The sequence below is a fragment of the Penaeus monodon genome, chromosome 28, assembly GCF_015228065.2.
Source record: "Penaeus monodon isolate SGIC_2016 chromosome 28, NSTDA_Pmon_1, whole genome shotgun sequence".
Taxonomy (NCBI): domain Eukaryota; kingdom Metazoa; phylum Arthropoda; class Malacostraca; order Decapoda; family Penaeidae; genus Penaeus; species Penaeus monodon.
The window spans coordinates 37,692,854-37,693,255 of record NC_051413.1 but is presented as its reverse complement, the minus strand read 5'-3'; the positions used below and the strand labels follow the sequence as shown (position 1 = coordinate 37,693,255).

Below are 402 nucleotides of genomic sequence, written 5' to 3'. Positions count from 1 at the left end.
GGCCTAATGTGTCCTAAAATACTTTGATGTTCAGAGAAACAATACACAAAGAGGCAGAAAGAATATATCTTGTCTTTCCTTATTCTGTTTTGATTAGTTTTTTAAGGTTTACATCCAGATACTTCTTTTTGCTTATAGTCTTTTCATTTTTCGTCCCCCAGTCATATGAACTTAGATCTATGGGTACGTCTTTCATATGTTATTGCATTTCATTCTGTCTCTTGTGTCGTGTCTGTGAAATTCTGGTCTTGCATCACCAGTAGAAAATATGCGGCATCATTTTTCATTTAGGTGTGAAAATCAAGAGCATTTTTTAATTATGTTGATGACCAAAATGAAAAAGTGACAGTAGTTATTGCAGTTTTTCCTTATCCCTTTGTAAAAGTAAAAGATTATTTTCAA

At 32.3% G+C, this 402-nt stretch overlaps 1 protein-coding gene across 1 annotated transcript in view; it reads left to right on the top strand.

Annotated features, from left to right (window-relative positions):
- LOC119591571 (beta-catenin-like protein 1) overlaps positions 1-355 on the top strand; it is a gene marked incomplete in the record, with an annotated part of 10,985 nt that extends 10,630 nt beyond the window's left edge. Inside the window, 1 exon segment of the mRNA XM_037940333.1 lies at positions 1-355.
- Between the last annotated feature and the right edge of the window lie 47 nt (positions 356-402).